This window comes from Gallus gallus, chromosome 1, assembly GCF_016699485.2.
Source record: "Gallus gallus isolate bGalGal1 chromosome 1, bGalGal1.mat.broiler.GRCg7b, whole genome shotgun sequence".
Lineage (NCBI taxonomy): Eukaryota > Metazoa > Chordata > Aves > Galliformes > Phasianidae > Gallus > Gallus gallus.
This window is the reverse complement of record NC_052532.1, coordinates 136,978,347-136,997,730: the sequence shown is the minus strand read 5'-3', so window position 1 is coordinate 136,997,730 and position 19,384 is coordinate 136,978,347. Positions and strand designations below refer to the sequence as shown.

At 42.9% G+C, this 19,384-nt stretch overlaps 1 protein-coding gene across 5 annotated transcripts in view; it reads right to left on the bottom strand.

Annotated features, from left to right (window-relative positions):
- The window catches only part of RASA3 (RAS p21 protein activator 3), a 174,804-nt gene that overhangs the window by 149,971 nt on the left and 5,449 nt on the right, over positions 1 to 19,384 (bottom strand). The window lies entirely within an intron of this gene.

Sequence of the window (19,384 nt, the reverse complement as noted above, 5' to 3'; positions counted from 1 at the left end):
GCATCAGTAAAATATGCTGCTAAAGGTATGATTCCATAAGTTATGGAAGGCGAAGAGCATCCTCCTTCTTTCCAGTCCCTCTCTCCTTTCCTAATTCAAATGGCAAACTCACACTGGATCAATTCTGGTTTATATCAAATCTCTCCACACCCTAACAAAACTTGAGAAAGCAGCACAAAGCTAACCTGACAAAAACAACCAACCCTGGTTAGCTTTTCTGCCACTTTCCACAAAGGCTCTGATGAATTTCAGGGATAGAGAAGACCACACAGCTGGCAGCAGTGGGGAAAGGAGGAGGGAGAGAAAGGGAAAGAGCAAGTCCTTCCTTTTCTGGTGGCAGGAAACTGCTATGAGATCAGCTTAGCTGCCTGGGAAATTTCAGTCTAAGAAGTCACAGAAGGATGGGAACTCGGAGGAGTTTGCCGTAATATGCTTATCTCAATTATCTTTGTATTTCCCATCTCAGTTCATCAGGTTTGTAAACAAAATAAAGGCACAAACCAAAGCAACTGAAACAGATTATTGAGCAACTCAGACACCAGTCATGTCCTCACCTACATTACAGCAATAAAGCAATTTCCAGGCTGGAGGGTTGGTGCTAATTCAAGATAAAAGATTAAACCCACAGTTTTTCTTCCTGTAAAGTGTACCAAATCTCTTCTCTGTTTGGAAGACCATGAACAAAACCTGTCCTTTAAAGGAGAACAAAAGGATTGGGTTGTAAATGTTGGTTACTGCAGATCACAGAGGAGAAAGTCCCTGTAGGAGAGGTATAAAAGCTTAAGCAAATGTTCCTATGACAGAGGATTGACAGATGTTTCATATTCTGTCTTCCTAGGCGTGGGAATATGAGTAACTGTTGAGAAGTTTGATTCTGTTTATATGTTTTTCCCCTCTAGTTTAAACAGAGACAAATGAAAGCAGGAGCTGCAAAGAGTGAACCTAGAGAACCATGCCATGCTGGATAGAGTTACAAACTCTAAGCCGCAGTATCGAGTTCAGAGATGGCATGAGGATTGGCAACGGGCTGAAAAATACATGGCCAACATTGCAAGATATCTTTGTGGGCGGTGTAAATCACAGAGCCAAAAGGTAATCCTGAGCTTCTGTTTTTCCTTCCCGTTTATTTCTGGATGGGAAGTGCACACAGGGCATTTTGCTGTGCTTTTGGATTTATATAGTCTCTTTCAGAATGTCCAGCAGACAAAAACATAATGGAATGGGCTCACAACTGGCTGAAAGGTTGGGCTCAGAGGGCCTCGCTGCTGGCTGACATGTTGCAGAAATGGGATCACATTAAGCTGGTGGCCACTCACTAGTGGGGTTTCGCTGGGCTCCATTTTAGGGCCAGTTCTCTTTAATGGTCTCATCTATGAGTTGGGGACAGGTGTATTAATTCTGTAGACGACACTAAGATGGGAGGAGCCCTTGACTCCCTTGAGGTTAGAGAGGCCTTGCAGAAGGATCTTGTCTGGGAAATCATCAACTGTATGAAATTTAACAAGAGCAAGTGCGGCATTCCACACCTGGGATAGGGCAACCCTGTATCTATGTACAGACTGGGGGACAAAAGGCTGGAGAGCAGCTCCATGGAAAGGGATCTGCGGGTTCTGGATGACAGCAAGTTGAATGTGAGCCAGCGGTGTGCTATGGCTCCTCACAGGGAGCAGAGGGGCAGCGCTGAGCTCTGCTCTGTGTGACAGCAACAGGGCCCGAGGGAACGGCATGGAGCTGTCAGGGGAGGGGCAGCTGGGGGTTAGGGAAAGGGGCTGCACCAGAGGGCAGTGGGCATGGAACGAGCTGCCCAGGGTTGTGGGCACGGCCCCGAGTGCCAGAGTTCAAGGAACGTTTGGACAGCACCCTCAGATTTGGATTTTGGGTGTTGCTGTGTAGAGCCGGAAGTTGGACGTTGAATAATCCTGAGAGGCCTCTTCTAACTCAAGTCATTCTGTGATTCTATGATACCATGAATCCGTGAGTGCTTTTCAGACTTTATTTAGTTTTAGATTTTAAGGGCTGTACGTTCTACAATCAGACTATCTGACACAGAAAGCCAGCTCTTAGAAACAGAGAATATTTAACTCATTTATTAAATTTATTAAATGAGTTAAATAGAAAATATTTAATTCATTAGAGCAGTGGCTTAACAATTCCCTGAGAGAAACAGCCAAACACTGCAGCAATGTCTATGGTGACCAAATGGAATTTGGCCTTCATTGAGGGTTCCAAAACCTACACTGACCACTCTGCGCAAAATAATCCACTTCTTACTTTCATCACTAATGGAAATAAGTTTAAAAACAACAACAAAAACCAACACAAAACTGCTATACGTGGTATTAGCAGGCTTTCCCAGAAATAGAAAATCGACAGTCTTTAACTTTCCATGACCAAACTCCCAGGCTTTGAGCCTGCCAACTCACAGACTCCCAGATTTCCTTGAAAACCAGAGCTCCCACCAGGCAGGGAGCTGGCATCACCTCTGCCTTTACTCATCCTCTGCATCACCTTGTGCTGCTGGGCCTCCAGGTGGTATGTGCTGATTTGTGAGATATGTCCTCTGTCATGGGAGTATGACTCAGTCTACACGGGTGTGGTTCAGACCCCGTACACCCTACATTACCCTTTACCACTAGCCTGAGGACACTGAATTAAATCTTTTTGAAGCCTGTTCCTTCTAAACATATGTAAAAAGATTTTCAAAGATGCAGCTCATCCAAATCGACCTGAGACTTCCTGAGGATAGTAAATGGTATTTCTTTTATCCCAGGACTATCCTTTTGTCATAGGATTTGGTCCCAGTTCTAGTTCCAAATGATTTTCTCAGGAGAGGCAAGGTACTTGAAGGAAAAAGCAATAAAAAATGTTCAGCATTGCAAACATGAAGCAGAACCTCTCACCAGCTTTATTCTGAGACTGTTCTTGAATGCAGCTATATCTCTTTTACTAACACTTCTCAGAATTATTCAGTATGAGGCAGAAAGCAAGTATAGGAGACTTCAACCCAAACAGTTAAGACCTGACAAAGAAATAAGAAACTATAAGAGACTTCTATTACATGAAATGTTAACTAGCTTTAATTACTGTGGAGGTATCATTACAAACTGAAGAATTACACTAGAAGGACTTACGTTGTAAAGCCAGGTGCTCCATAGTGAGAAAGTACTAAAATTATGGTAGAAAATTTTTTTCCAGGGATTTATATTTTGACCATATTTTCATTTTGGCAGATTTTCATAAATGCATAAATAAATTCTTATAGAGAAGTAAACATAACCTGCAACTCTCCCCACGTCAACTGTGCTCCAGATCAGCTAAACAGAGAAATCCAGTAAAGTTAGAGCTGAGCATAGCATCACTGGAAGTATTTGGCAAGATTCGCAATTGTGCTGCTGGGCAATTTTTCTTTGCTTTTATAGTTCACCAGTCCAGAGTCAATCATTAATAAATGACAAGTCATGCTTCTCCTCATCAACCATTCTTCTCTCTCTCCATTGCAATTTAAATACATAAATGTAATAAATAAATAAATTTTAAATAAATATATAAATTTAAAGTAAGTCTTAGAGGCCTATGAAATCAAGGCATTGTCATGGTCTTTATTTTACCTACGTTTATACTGATTTCTCTCTTTTATGGCAGAAGGAACAACTTAAAAAGAAAACATCTAAACAAGACAAAAAAAAGAGAAAACCATCTGAAAGAATGAGGTATGAGAAGTAAGATGAGAGAAAAAAAATGAGATCATCCTGGTCTCCAGATTGGTGAAAAATGCCTTTGATGGATGGACCACTAGCTGGATAAGGAAAGGAGGATAAGAAATTGGCTGGATGGTTGTACACTGAGAGTTGTGGTCAATGGCTCAATGTTCGAGTGGAGAGAGGTGATGAGTGGCGTTCCTCAGGGATTGGTGCTGGGGCTGGTGTTATTTTACATCTCTGTAGATGCCATGGACAGTGGGATTAAGTGCACCCTCATCAAGTTTGCAGACAACAGTAAGCGGAATAGTGCAGTCAACATGCTAGAGGGAAGGGATGCTATCTAGAGGGACGTGGACAGGCTTGAGAGGTGGGCCCATGCCAATCTCATGAAGTTCAACGAGGCCAAGTGCAAGGTCCTGCATCTATGTCGGAGCAATCCAAAGCACAGATACAGGTTAGGCAGAGAATGGCTTGAGAGCAGTCTTGAGAAGAAGGATTTGGGGGATGTCAGTTGATGAAAGACTCAGCATGAGCTGACAGTGTGTGCTTGCAGCCCAGAAGGACAACCATATCCTGGGTTGCATCAAGAGAAGTGTGACCAGCAGGTTGAAGGAGGTGATTCTGCCCCTCTACTCCACTCTCGTGAGACCCCACCTGAAGTACTACATCCAGTTCTGGGGCCCCTAACACAAGGACATAGAGCTGTTGGAGCAGGTCCAGAAATGGTCCACAAAGATGATCAGAGGGCTGGAGCACCTCCGCTACAAGGACAGGCTGAGAGAGCTGGAGCTCTTCAGCCTGGAGAAGAGAAAGCTCTGGGGGACCCCATAGCAGCCTTCCAGTACCTGGAGGGAGCTTCTGGGCAAGGGGTAAAAGCTGGGGAGGGACTTTTTATAAGGAAATGTAGCAACAGAATGAAGGGAAAATGGTTTTAAACTGTAAGAGGGTAGATTTAGACTAGCTATTAGGAAGGAGTTATTTACTGTGAGGGTGGTGAGACACTGAAACAGGTTGCCCAGAGAGGTTGTGGATGCCCCCACCCTGGAAGCATTCAAGGCCAGGCTGGATGGGGCTTTGAGCAACCTGGTCTAGAGGGAGGTGTCTCTGCCTATAGCAGGGGGGTTGGAATTAGGTGATTTTAAAGGTCCCTTGCAACCCAAATCATTCTATGATTCTATGTCCACCACTGCAATGGAAAAGACCAACCGGAATAAGAGAGTTCCAGAAATAGCATTATTCCAGTTGTCTCCTGTGAAAATTTAGGAAGTAGCAAAGGGCTCTTACTCAAAGTCCCTCTTGGCTAACTATGGCATTTGGAAATGCTGCTGTCCTCAGCCTTCTGCTTTAACCTTATTCTGGAACCCTCTACTTTTCTGGCATAGCTGACCAGTGGAACAGGGGTTCATGAGTTGCTTTTGGGATTAAAAATCAACATACTTTGCATTAGCATTATTTGATTCGTTGCTCTTCTGAGAGTGGTAACCTTTCCTCTACACAGATATTTGCAGCAAAAATTGTGAGACAAATTCCAGCTGGGCTGCCTGGGGGAAGCAGGTAGAAGGAGCCATACTGTTTAGGATACTGTGCTTTAAGTATCCTGTAAGAGTGTAGATAGTAAATGCACCATGTTTTCATTACAATGAAAAAAGCATAAAGCAAGATGGCATAAAAGTCATTTCCTGTTGTAATTACTATCAAAACTACTTTGCATTTAGAAAAGATGACAATAAAGGAGCCTTACTGGGAAAAGGACCATCACTGAAGAACTGTAGCATTACTAATAAATTAATCTGAGTAAGATTAGGGCTTTTTTTTTTCTCCTTGTGATGGTTTTCATCTCAGTATGAAAAACACTCCAGTGAAAACCCAGCTGGAAGATGATAAATACTTCAGAGTGAGGGTTTTGAAATGTCTTCAGAGGCTCAATGAGCCTCTTCCTACAAGAAGCAGAGCTCAGTGGACCAACACCCTCCCAGCACAGCTACAGAGCCCACTTCCTTCTTTACTCATGATTTTATGCAATTTTTGTGTCAGTCATGGTAATTGCATTCCCAAAGAGAAAATACTAAAAATACACAAGATTTGCTTCTAGCTTCCCTTTTAATGGGATTTAGCAGCTTGAAAGAAAGAGAAACAGAACCACATGATCCATAAGCTCTCTGCATGTTACAGTCTACCATCACTGATTCAGTGTTCAGGGCACAGAAACTCATGCTCTCAAATGCATACTACTCACTTTTTTTTTTTATTCTTCTAAAGAAAATGTGTATTAAAATCACAAAACGATCTCAGCATAGCAAAGCAAGGAAGCATCAGTTCTTTCAGATGAAGTACCAAATGGAACGAAGCAGGAAGGAATAAATGCCAGCTCTTGCTTTAAGTAGGATTTCATCTGTAATCATTTTGGAGGCTGCCAACTTTTGAAACAGACATCCCAGCAATAACTGTTTGCCTCCTGGAACTTGAGAATGCTTTCTAAGACATTTTCTTCTTTCTCATTTTAACTTCAGTTCAGTTAATAACGTCCAAAGCACTAATGATGATCACCCATTTCCTGAAGCACAGAACCTCTGAAATACAAGACTGTTGCACTGAACCTATGGTAGGAGTAACAGCTATCACAGCCAGTGAATCTGCCATGTAACAGGGAACTCCAGCCTTCAGAAAATGTGCAGCTTCCCATGGCAGGATCACAAACTTCATCTCACCTGAGTGCCTGGGCCAAGAGGGAGAAAGAATCCCTATTTTCCCAAAGAAATAGTGGGACACATTGGGGCAACATATCGAGTATGCCCAGACTTGGTGTAGGTGGGGTGATCTCACATCCAGCTGGTTAGGGCTCATCTCAAGCCACCAGCCGTGATGGCAGGCTCATCCGTTGTGGTGCTCGCCTGTTCCAGCAGTCACATCAGGCAAGCACAAGCCAGCTGTTCCATCCAACTGCAGTTTGTTTCTAAGAGAAGGGTCACGCACCCTTTGAGCAAGAGCCCACAAGACAGTAATTTAGTGAATCAAAGCTTCCCTCAGTAGCAGAAGGAAGAGGCTGGCTTGGCTTCAACAGAAAATACTTTTTTTCCTTCTTCCATGTGTATGTCCTATGCCTTTATGGCTATAGTCAAATAGTCATGAAGTCCCATGCTCTGCATGGTTCCAGGTTGAATCACCAGAGCATTCTGTGAGGGGCTAGCTCTCCTTAGCAAGTTATGTGTACTGAAGCAAGCTAAATTATTTAAAAGCTTCAAACCTGGGGATAATAAGTTTGTCTGCATGCAACTGCCTTACAATTAAGCAGGTACGTTACTCTCTTCAAATCCCTGGCTTCAAAGTTGAAACACTTTACTACTGAAACACTGGCACAATTATAAACCAAATACTTGAAACAAAACAGAACTAAAGTTCCACTATTAAAAAAAAAACAACCCAAAAAAAGGTGTTGAGTTACCAGAAATGTTAAGCTGGCTGTCAAATTCTGTGTCTGTTTTCACTACTGTAAATCCAGGCTAACAGCCTCTATTGCAGTTAACGTGGATATAAAAACCTCACGTTAAGAAGTCACATGAAAAGAAATTTAAATGAAATAGGAGAGGAAAATAGTTTTCCCCGTGTTAGTGAGCTGAGCCAGTTCATCGAAGATGAATTTAAGATAAAGGCCACAGCTGATGCAAGGAAGGAGTAAAGCCACATACTCCTTCAGTAAAGTGGAAAATGGTTACTCACTGCCTGGCAGTATTTAACACCAAAATAGCTCTTCTAAGGGTCAATAGAAACACATGGAGCACAGCAAAAACTGTCACCACTCAATAATCCCTACCGGTTACCATGGAAAACTATGACTATGGACACAATCAGAGCTTGTCCAAGTTAGGAATGAGTAATCTCGTATTCACCACCACCACCACCCCTCTTTTATCTGGACAAACACCAAATACAAGTTTATTCATTATTATTTCTTCAAATTTATCACCGTACAGAACAGGATATTACTTAAATATTCCTGAACTATTTGTTTCTGTCCATCTGCTTGTGTTTTAAACACAGTTTTCATGGTTTCTGGATGAAATCATTCACCTGGATTTCCACACTCTGGATTTAAGGAAAAATAATGAACTGCAAAATCAAGCTTTCAAAAACTGTTGTGACTCTATTATTGTATTAAACCTTGTGACACTGAAAACCAAACTGTTAATCTGTTCAATGGCTTTGTAGGTATAGAACAGGTAGTGTTCGTGTTTTCCAGTTTGCTCTTATGAAGCTAAGAAATCTTCTTTGGAAGGGTTTTCACTTGATGCCCCAGCATCCCAGAATTGGAAAGACAGAAGGAAGGAAACATCACCAATGGAGTAATAAAACTGTAACGATAAGGATCTTTGTTCCTTCCCAACGCAGATGTTTAACTCTCATGGCCAACCTCGCTGAAGTCAGCTTAATTACCCCATGTTTTAAATGTGGCAGTCTGTTTAGCAGGGACACAGTACCTGCACGTGTACCTGCACTAACACAGTTGAACTTGGATGTATTTAAAAACTTCAGCTGCAAAAAAGGTCATGTAAAGAAAGCAGCAGAGTCATGCAGCAACAGCCAGAGCTTTCTTTCTAGGACAGAGAACAGCATGGCAATTTGTTAAGACCTGCAGTTTATGCCGTTGATTTGGCCCTTCAGCATTAAGACGTGCTTATCCCTTCATGAAGCCTACCATAAAGGATGGAAATGTTACCTCTATCACTGATAAGAGGAACTCCAGCGTAAAGGCTGTCATATTAATCTGATGGTCACACACGCACCTGACTCCCGACTCCCCATTCACACCTGCTTCCCGAAGGTCAGTTTACATTTCAGAACAAGCCGGCTCCAAGGAAGGAGTTCTCCTACAAGAATTCAAACTTTACTCCTAACTACGAAGCCAATTCAGCCGTCCCCAGCCACTTAATTCTGCAAATTCAGGCACGTAGGCAGACATCCACGGAGTTCAAGGCCCACATTCACAAGTCAGTGAGTTTGATGCTCAAAATACCACCCATGGACACCACTTCCTTGCCAACAAGAGGTCCAATTATTCTTCTGCTTTTCTGCAGATGAAAATCTAGAGTCTGAGCAAACAGATGAACCACAATGTGGGGAAGCACTAGAGCTCATTGGGCTACAGGAAGACACTACGTAATTTGTCATCCTGGAGCACTGTTACAGCTCTCCAAATTACAAGCCAACTTCTACTTGGACTTTGCACGTGTTATCTATAAAACCATACTGCTTTTATTCCCACTGCAGTGTTTTCTTTCCCAAAAGCAGAGGAGGCTGCTCTTGCAGAGCAAGGCTGAAAATGTTAATGAGGCAGCACAGAGTCGCATTCACAGTTGTGTGCACAGTGCAACAGGCAGGAGCAGAGTAATGCGAGGTGCAGATGATGCAGCGCGTGGTGACAGTGGCGGATTTCAGCCTCAACCCCATAGTGCAGGGCAGAAGCAGAATTCTGGGCAAAGAACAGGCATAGGGAGAAAGAATGTCGCCAGGCTGGGAAGGAAGAAGCCTACAGGAAGGAAGATGGAGGTGCCGTAACTACTCTGCTACTGTGTCAGAGGCACAGGCAATGACAAAACCTCTATGCCTACTGTTGTTTCAGCCCTCGCGCATCATTCTACCCACAACAGCCAAAGAAAAGTTAAATGAGGAAGGAAAGCTGGGACGGAACGTCCTGGTCACCTCCACATCCGGCATCATCCTCTGTTTCCTTACTAGCCAAATATAACTCAGATTTGTTTCACTGTGGTATTTTCTTTTGAATCAGCAGATTCTTTATTGTTCAATTAAAACAAATCGTGCCGAATCTGTAAGAGAACACAGAAGCTCAAGAGGCAGGGTTACCGCCACTACACATGTATGTAGAAGCAGTGTATTACAGTACCATCTCCTGGCAATCCACCTGTCTGAGAAAGGAGGAATATTACAAAGCAGTAATCATTTTTAATAAAACATATCTATATGCAAGTAATGTTGACAATTTTCTTCAACGTACAGAAGTTTGAGATTTACATGTGTTGGTGAAGGAAGAAAGCCCTTCTTAACCTTCTTCAGTAAAAAGAGAGATGAAACCTGTGCAGTAAATCACAGCTACTTTTCTGTAGTGTTTTCTTGTAACTTTTGAGGCCTTTGAGAATCTCATTAAAAAGAATCGCAAAATAGACAAGAAAGATGAGAAAGACTGTTGTTCTTTCTTATCTATTTCAGTGGTGCCCGTAACCTGCATCAAATTCATCTTTCATTCTGCATCAACCAGCAAATTTTGAGTTGCATTTCAATTTTAAACTCAGTTTTCTTCATGAATTAAATATGGCACCCAGTAATATAATCACTGCAGCAAGGCTGGAATTTTCATTTCAATAATACATTGATTAAACTCTGCCCCCAAGAGTTTCAGTTTTCCATATGACAAAGATTGCTTTGATTATCACATAACCGCATTATCTATGTATTAGGGTTTAAGCACAGAGGCATGATTTGGGAAGCATTTGGAATTGTGCCTGTCATATATAATCTATACACATATGCACAAATTAAAGCCCATTGAGCTGGATTCCCCGGTGCCTTTCTGGAGCTCAGCTGGCATAGCTGCACTGAAAATTGGTGCCATTATGAGGAGACAGACGATTGCTCCTGGCCCCCACCTCCCCCTCCCTAGAGCTGTCCTTCGTGAGCTGCTTGCTGCATCCTTTGTGCGCTGCCAGCTCTTTGTTGTGGGGGCTGTGGCCTTTGATTTGATCCCGCCGTTGTGTCAGAAACAGAAACTGGGATTTGCTGAACAGCATGTTACTGATAATTACTTTAATTTCACGTCTCCATCTCTGCCAGGATTCTCATGCACAGCAATGCTGGCTGGCTGCACAGCACAAGCTTCATTTCGCTTCTAGACTCCTTACCACGAGACTTAGCACAAACCGGAACACATACAAGAAGCTAACAGTGCAAAAAACTGGGTCTTCACCACCCATAGCTCCATGCCCAGGGACAAAGGAACAGAATTTGGGGCCAGCTGCTGGGGACACGTACACAACAAACTGCATGCAGCTGTAGCTGGGACACACCTGTGAAAACCCACCGTGAAAGGCAACAGAAGAGGGTATAACCCTCAGGAAATACTGGTTACCCACTAGACAGAGTCTCTGCAGCTTTGCTAGCTTATGTCTTTTGCAACGGTTTGATCTCCATTTTGCTAAGCATGTTCATACAGTCTTGAAAGCAAGCTTCTTGTGTGAAATTATTGTGTTCATATTAGTTCATCGTCGCTGCTGTTTTAACCTGAGTTGGTTAACTTTGGATAACTGATTTAAGATAAAGCTCGGACCTCTAATGGTGTTTTGCAGTACTATTACAGCCTATGTTGCACTTCTGGAAGATATTAGCAGCCAATAACTGAAGTATTTCATTTCCACAGCTACATCCTAGGCCAGACAAAGCAAGATTAATGTAACAACATGAGAAGATGCACCAGCTGGCAGACAGAAGCAGTCCAGACCATGTAAGTGGTTCATATTCATTGTTAGTGCAGATATACCTGAAGTATATACAGCTCCCTGTCCCTCTGATTATGTTGGAACGTCAGCCAAAGTGAGCCTCACCTCAACTGTGAGGAATAAAAACAAGTATTTGCAAACCCTTGAAGACATCAGCCCCCCCAAAAAAAGTATAAAACGCAGATCATATTATAATGCCAGTAACGAAAACCTGCAAAAGTTTGTAAATCTTCACATATGGGTTGAAGAAAAAAAAAAAGATTCATACCAAACTTCGCTGGACATCACATAAAATTCCAGCACACGGGTGCTGGCGAATAGAGGCGGCCCAGACGTGAACCAGGACCGATGTAAGTACTTCAGAGATCCGAGCTGAATGCTTTATGCAACTCATTTCAGACTTTGATTTTGTGAGCTGTAGGCAAGAGCCCATTTCCTCTGTGCTGAGTGCAGCCAGTGACAGCTGTAAAATGGTGCAGGCTGCCTGGCGGGGCACAGCGCTTTCATCCTCTGACTCTTCTAAGAAAAGGACCAAAGGTGGTACAGGTGCACACCTGCACATTTTTTCCATTGTATAACATATTATCCCGATGCAGCTCATTATTACACTGCAAACACGACTTTACGTTCATCATTTCTCAGAATGATAAACATCTTCTCCAGCTGAGCTTCCAAATACATATATATATATACCCTTAAAAAAATCCTGCTTGCAATTGGGTTTTCTAAGAAGCTTTACTTTGCATGCTGTTACCTCCAATATTAGAATTAGATGCATTTGGACTGCACATCCTGTGCAGTGAATGCTCTCACCACAATATACTTGGCTGACACACCAAACCATATGGAAGTTAAAGAAAAAAGCAATCTGGAAGATTAAAATCGGGTGCTCAAACAAAATACACTGTTTCAAAGCACCCTGTGCTGTCAGACTGAAAGCAAAACAACATCAAACTAGCTTTTGTCGGCCGGCTAAATATGGTTCTGCATCTTAATTAGATAATCAAATTCAAATTAAAATGTTTGCTTCTATTTTCAAAACATTGCTTATCTGACCACACTCTTAACCACAAGAAGCTGAAGCCACAAAAATGGAAGGGCAGGGAATTATATTAGGTTAAAGCAGGCAAAGTTGACTTTACTATCTCTTCCAGTAGAGAACTCCCCTTGACTGCAGGATCGGGGCCTCGGAGGGGAAGAGGCAGTTGCGGGGAACCCGGGACCTTCACAGTTCCTTCCCTTCTTTTCTGCACACTCCAGGAGCTCGGTTGCCATCTGGCATGGGCTCGCAGCAGCTGCACAAAATAAACTCAAGCAAACATACGGGGACAGGTGTGACGAACAATTAGAGGGAGAAGTACTGCATTTCAGTTGACCTAACAAGAGCTTATGGGGAGTCGGCACCTCTGAGCATGTCATGTCTCACCTTTCAGCTTTATTCTTCAACCTTTGTGGTTGGGAGGAGGCTTCAGCCACTTCACTGCTCCCAGGAACATTTTGCATTACATCTTTAAGATAAAACTTTCTCCCTTAAAACATGCACTGTCTGCTCAACATAAATATGATATGCATTAAAAAGCTTTGGATTTTTCTCGATTACTTCAATTTACTAAACTTTAAAAGACAGCTCCTTGTCCTCTCAAAGAAGCATTCTGTTTAACTTGAAATATAACTTTGGCTCACTTATGCAAATGGAGAAATAAATTTATTTGCAAAGAATGCAATAAGCAGCTTACAATTCTGGAAACACATTTTAATGTCCTTAGAGGGACTGGGAAGTTACTAACTATAGCCATATTGTCTACAGAGGTGACTGAGATCATTACTGAATGCCATATGTCTCCTGTAACACATATTGAGCAAATCTCATAAATAGAAAAGGAAATGCCAGTTTTCTCTTTACACAACAGAAATACATTCCTTCCCGATTCCAGATGAGGAACTTGCGTCCCAGGGAGGTGAAATGCCCGCTTCATTTAAAGCCCTGCTACTTGTGACTCACTTGTACAGAATGACCCTGTTAATTTGATTGTGGCAAATGTGTGAAGCTCTAGGAAGTGGTTTTCAAATCCACAGTTTCTGCAAGACTACACAATTCAGCTTAGCTGAGTTCACGAGAATGAGAAGCCTGAATATCAGAATGAGCTCATCCAGAAGACTGCATAGGGCTGCTTAGGTTGTAGAGACTGGGACAAAAAGTTGGAGAAAGCTGCCCCTTGTGCATGGTTTTGTGTTCGGAAAGGCCTGCCAATTCTGTTCCTTCTACCTCCCACCCCACTGCTGTTGTGGTTAACCTAGCATGGCCACACACATGCAAGTGACCCTGAGATACCTCAAGCCTCAGTCCTTTCCTATAATCTGCTTCCATGCAAGAGGAGTGAAAATGACAGAGCATCATGCAGAATCTGGCTCTATGGCAACAGGAGTTTTCCTCCTCCAGAGGAATTCCCTTCTGGCTATTTGCAAGCACAAAACAATCATTGCATCAGCTGAAAAAAAAAAAAAAAGAAATCTGGTGATTTGAAGAGAAAGCTGGCTATGAGAGACAGAACCTGAGACCTCTCTGCAGGTCCCTCCTCAGATGCACAAGCCCTGCCTCCAGATGTACCCTACTGGATCTGCAAGATCTCCAAGCAGGTTTTAAGCAAGGTCCAGACAGAAATGAAAATCTGTATGCACCACAAGATCGGCCGAGTGAAGTCCAATCAAGTTAACAGGTGAGGGCTTTGCCAGAACCGTTGGGCAGGAGAACACATGCTGAAAGTGAGTCACTTAGCAAAGATCATAAAGCACACAACAGGAGCACATGAGGCTGCTGTACTGTGCTTCCAAAGGAGTGCATTACTCTAGAGGCTAAAACAACCAAGTCCATAGTCAGAAAAAAAGCCACTCTTAAGACTCATGCCAAACCAACTGAAATGCCACTTATATTCTGACTACCAACATCCAAATAACCGATCACATTTCATCACGAAGAAACACGTTGCTATAGCCCGAGGCAAGTGCAGAATCTACTAATGAACCAAATAGGAACAAATGAGATATGAAGTCTGAACTCGACAAACAGCATTCCAGTTGCTGCCATACTATTTTGGTGAGACGCGTTTTAAGAAGGCAGATTCTTCAATGGAATTATTTGTTACTTTTTGTACAACGTATTTAACTGTAGCACAGCGCAGCCCAAAACATAGGCAGGTACCCATACTCACACACACACACACACACACACGTGTCCTTGTAAGCACTGGCAGCCATGATACTTTGAGAAACACCACTGGCAGAAACCAATTGAAGCAGTTTCAAGTGCATGTTAACATAAGGCTCACGAGTCTTGCTTTGAAAGAATAAAGCATGGAACTTACTCTTAGCCCAGGCAAAAAGCCACCTGTTTTACATTTTGTGATCAATATGAGCAGTAAAGTATGCTCGCATTTTCTTTACCAGCTCACAGGCAGAATCAGATAGAACAACTTGAATTGCACCTACAGTGAAGGCAGCCAGTAATCATAGCCACCAATAATGTTATTCCTCGGTTTTCTAAAAGCAGTGAAAAAATATCCTCGGCTTCTCAGAGTGCAGTGAATTGAACTGCTAAGGGATTCCAGACTAGCAGCATTTCTAGGACTGTACTCATTACATATACCTCTGTTGCCTCCGGAAGGTCCCTGAGCAACTCTTCCATCTCCTTCCTGCCTATGTGGAGCGCTCCGTGTTTTTCTTCCTACTCGTCATATTTATTTCTCTCAACAGTATTGTCTCCTGTCTGAAGATAATTTAATCACAGGTTTACCATGTAAAATGTCAAGAACGGGTGAGTCAAGGATCCTTCAAGCAGTCCATCAAAACCAGGTTTTTCCCTATAGACATCTGTGGAAATGCTTGGAGCAACAATTGTCTCTCATTTCCTGTCTAATGACCAAACCACTGCAGTTCTACCCACTGATGCCTAAAACATTCCCGAAAATATTTGCATTGATTGGGCATAGCTGCTAAATCTGATACATCCAAGCTGACAGAGGGATAATACTAATGTGAGGCCTCACAACAATGACCAGCAAGTCAAAATAGAGGCATCGCAGTAAAGCCTTGCTGTAAGCAGCATGCCACAGCTTTGGCTTTCCTCATGAAGCAACCACATATTGTCTGTGGGGCAGGGCTCCACTATTTCCCTGCTCACTTCTCTTCCAGTTTAAAGATCTTGAAAATCACAAAAGATTGTCAGCTATTCAGCAGTTGCCAAATGCCAGGAACACTTGAAGCTTCCGATACCGGCGTTTATACACTGAGCTGCTCCTTCATCCATCTGGAGCAGAAGAGAGGGGGTAACACCCCAACACAGCACTGTCCGTGCCTCCCACCAGGTTTCCCCACTCAGCACACAAGCAAAAAGGACCCACACTGGCAGAGACACTTTCTGGGGCTGCAGCCCTCCCCTGCAGTACATTTTGATCGCACAAGGCGATATTGCTGAGGAAAGACATATGACCCAAAGAGGTGTGCCCTCGTACTGCAAGCCACTGCCTGCAGCTTCCCACACTGCACAAGATGAAAAATAATAAAGGCTACAGAAAGCTTTCTAATTTCCCATGGTACTCAGGACAAACACTTGGGGCTGATGCAACTCCCATTTCTTGTTAGCCTAAAAAATAGAGGTGATTATTGCCAAACCGAAAATGCTTGTGAAGAATTCATTCATCGCTGTTAGAAAATGAAACGCCCGGAGAGCGGGGCTCTGCCTGCCTGGCCATGCTGAACAGGAGCTGAAAGTACCACTGCTGCGAGACCTCCTCAGCCCCCGCTGGCCGATGTCACCCCATGGCACTCCGGGTCCCCTTTGGTTCCATGCGCCCAGCACAAGAAAGGGTCTTTCTCTGTTTGCTCACCATAAGAGGACAAGAATTATTTGTACAATCCCTGGAGGCGGCGTCAAACAAGCATGGAAGATGGCAAACAGAAGTTATGCCCTTGTAAAGGCAGCTCACAAATCATAAGAGAGACTCTGTCTTCCTTCCAAAGCTCAGCCTTGCTTTCTGTTTGCTTATTTTCCTGCAGGTGAAACAAAATACATCCAGCTCTTGAAATTCGCAATACATCCACGTGAGGAACGCAGGTTCCCTTTGCAAATCGCCCCAAGGCTCAACAAATGGCGTTTAACAGTGACCCCTAGTGTTGCTCGGCAGCACCTTCGCTTTCTGATGGAGGATTATTCTACAGCTGATCAAAAAGGAAAATAACAACAAAACAACCACGAGCAAAATCTTCTATCGGTACATAGTAAGGATATCTAAATGAGATCTAGATGACAGATTTGTTGATGACGTTTTATTTGAACAAAGAGTCACTGTACAATTCTTTTTTTTTTTTTCCCCAGCCAGGCCTATTGCCACAAATGTGACTAATATGTGATTTTACCAGTAATATTTTTACATCACTTACATCGTGCAACGTGTCAGCTCCTTCTGATGAGAATCATTTAGGAAGACCAAAAAGGAAGAGTCTGATCTGTATCTAAAGGGTGGAGCCGGAGAGTAAAAAGCAAAGGGAGAGGAATCTGGAAAGTAAGTAGAAGAGAAACTCCAGATCCTAGGCATAATGGCTGCATAAATAAACATACTTACATAGCAAAATGAAGCTTGAGAAGATCATCAGCTCTACAACATTTTTGTTATCTATGAGAATAACCAGGCCTACAGGAAAGCTGGAAAGGGACATTTTATAAGGGCATGTAGCAACAGAATGAAGGGAAATGGCTTTAAACTGGAAGAGGGTAGATTTAGACTAGATATTAGGAGGAAATTCTTTACTGTGAGGGTGGTGAGACACTGGAACAGGTTGCACAGTGTGAGGTTGTGGATGTCACCTCCCTGGAAGCATTCAAGGCCAGGCTGGATGGGGCTTTGAGCAACCTGGTCTAGAGGGAGGTGTCCCTGCCTATAGCAGGGGGGTGGAATTATAGGTGATCTTAAGTGTCCCTTCCAACTGAAACCATTCTATGATGATTCTGTGAAACATTAAAGACAATAGGTACAGTTCTCCAAACACTACAATTGCCATTGCAAATCCAGATTAAGCCATGTGTAGCCATAACTTCATGTAAAGTATCTGGTTTGACTTGAACATAACGAGGACTTCCATTAGCAAACCCCAAAGAAAGAAAGAATGAACAAATAAAAACACAGCAGAAGTGGCTAATTAAGAGCCTGAACTTGTAAAGGGTGCAACACCACAGTCAGTACTGACTCCAGAGCAAATGGAGGAAGAGATGCTTCACAGGTACAAATGCTTGAATTTGTGTTGCCTTCACCAGCTCAGCTCGAGTTCACTGAGCTAAACTTGAATATACATTTTGCTATTCCATGCATTAACAATATGTAATTCCTAATCCTACTAATCTTCATTTGGAAAGGATACAAGATTATCAATACGTTGAAAGCCTACTCAGTCCCTGCAAACCAGCTATTATTCTTCCCTCAGAAGCCCTCTGCAAGCTTGCTCATTGCTGATGGTGCCATCAATCAGGTTCCCCAGTTTCCCTCTACGTTCCAAAGGCAAGCTTAGTCAATATGGATAAATAACACACTCACAGTTATTCTTGGATAGGAACACCAAAGTTCATTCTTTTATTTCCATATGATTTTTTAAAGACAGACCTATTCTACTATGTATTTTACTTTGACACTCACATAGCAATTTGGATCATTAGAAAACTGAATCCTATCAAATGTGTTTGTTTGTTTTTTAAATCGCTGCCTAATAGGTATCTTCACACATTTATTCAGCCTACTGTGGAAAATAAGCTACAAATGCCATCCTTCTTGCAAGATCAGGTGAGAGAGAGAACTCAATAATGGTTATGAGAAAGGAAAGTGTTTTAATGCTGCAGACAACTACTGAAAGCTCAAAACACCTCTTCATCTCCCTGTATCATTTTTCCACTTAGACTAAAGATCAGTTTGTAAGTTTTCAGCTTTTCCAAAGGCAGCAGAAATTCTCTCTCTCACACACGCGCAGTCAATCAGGAGATTGGAGACAAAAATTGCACAGTAATCGGGAATGACTTTAACACCAGAGGGCAGGAGAGCATCCTTTAAATCAAAGTCTTGCAGTTTCAACAGTTAACCTTCGCCTGCGGAACCCCTATTTGGTCCGATAACAAAATAGAAATAATATATCTATCCTTATGAACTACTTACATCTAATAAAAGTATCATGATTTCTACTCCTATGTGCTAGCACAAGCAAAGCAATGCCAGTTGGAGCTGAATAAAATGATCAATGAAATCTCCTTTCACTACAACTTGCTGTTTTAAAACATATACCAGCACACCTCCAGTCACCTATGTAACTCATGTAATAGCTACTGGCAGATTTAGTTAATGTTAGTTAGGCTTCTCCTGAAAAGGACTTTTATATATTGTTCATATATTGTTATATATTGTACATACATAATATAATATATTGTAGCCAACTGCAAAGAGATATTTATCCTATCTACTGAACTTCCTTCCCCGTGCAGAGGACCATCAGGTTCTCCTCTCACTACTGATCTCCTTGATACAGATGGTTGGGACTGACATGAGCCAGCAGTGGGCCCAGGTGGCCAAGAAGGCCAATGGCATCCTGGCTTGTATCAGGAATGGTGTGGTGAGCAGCACTAGGGAAGTCATCCTGCCCCTGTACTCGGCATTGCTGAGGCCTCACCTCGAGTACTGTGTTCGGTTTTGGGCACCTCAATACAAGAACATGGAGGTACTGGAGCAGGTCCAGAGAAGGGCAACAAGGCTAGTGAAGGGCTTGGAAAATCAGCCCTATGAGGAGAGGCTGAGGGAGCTGGGGCTGTTTAGTCTGGGGAAGAGGAGGCTGAGGGGAGACCTTATTACTCTCTTCCAGTACCTGAAAGGTGCTTACAGTGAGAGCGGGGTAGGTCTCTTCTCACTGGGGACAGGTGACAAGATGAGGGGAAATGGCCTCAAGTAGTGCCAAGGCAAGTTTAGGTTGGAGGTTAGGAAACACTACAGAAAGGGTGGTTAAGCACTGGAATGGGCTCCCCAGGGAGGTGGTTCAGTCACCGTTCCTGGACATGTTTAAGAGCCGTTTGGATGTGGTGCTCAGAGATATGATTTAGCAGAGGGTTGTTAGTTAGGGTAGTATGGTTAGGCTGCAGTTGGACTTGATGAT